This window comes from Crocodylus porosus, unplaced genomic scaffold, assembly GCF_001723895.1.
Source record: "Crocodylus porosus isolate Cpor-Errol unplaced genomic scaffold, CroPor_comp1, whole genome shotgun sequence".
Classification (NCBI taxonomy): Eukaryota; Metazoa; Chordata; order Crocodylia; family Crocodylidae; genus Crocodylus; species Crocodylus porosus.
Genome location: NW_017728913.1, coordinates 5,208,241 through 5,208,557, shown reverse-complemented (window position 1 = coordinate 5,208,557; position 317 = coordinate 5,208,241).

Below are 317 nucleotides of genomic sequence, written 5' to 3'. Positions count from 1 at the left end.
TTTTCCAGGCTGAAGAGTCCCATGGCTCTCAGCCTGTCATCGTAAGATCTGTTTTCCTGACCTCTGATCATGCACGTGGCTCTTCTCTGCACTTTCTCAAGCTTCTCCACATCCTTTTTGAATTGTGGAGCCCAAAACTGAATGCAGTACTCCAGCTGCAGCCTCATTCTTGATCTTCCCTGGACTGCACACCTTACTGGCAGTACTTTCTTTTTATACTGTTTTAATTGTATAGCTTCAACACATTTTTCTTTGATGGCTGGTCAATTAAAGACCAAACAAAACAGGGAGGAAAAGGGGGAACAATCACATTACAA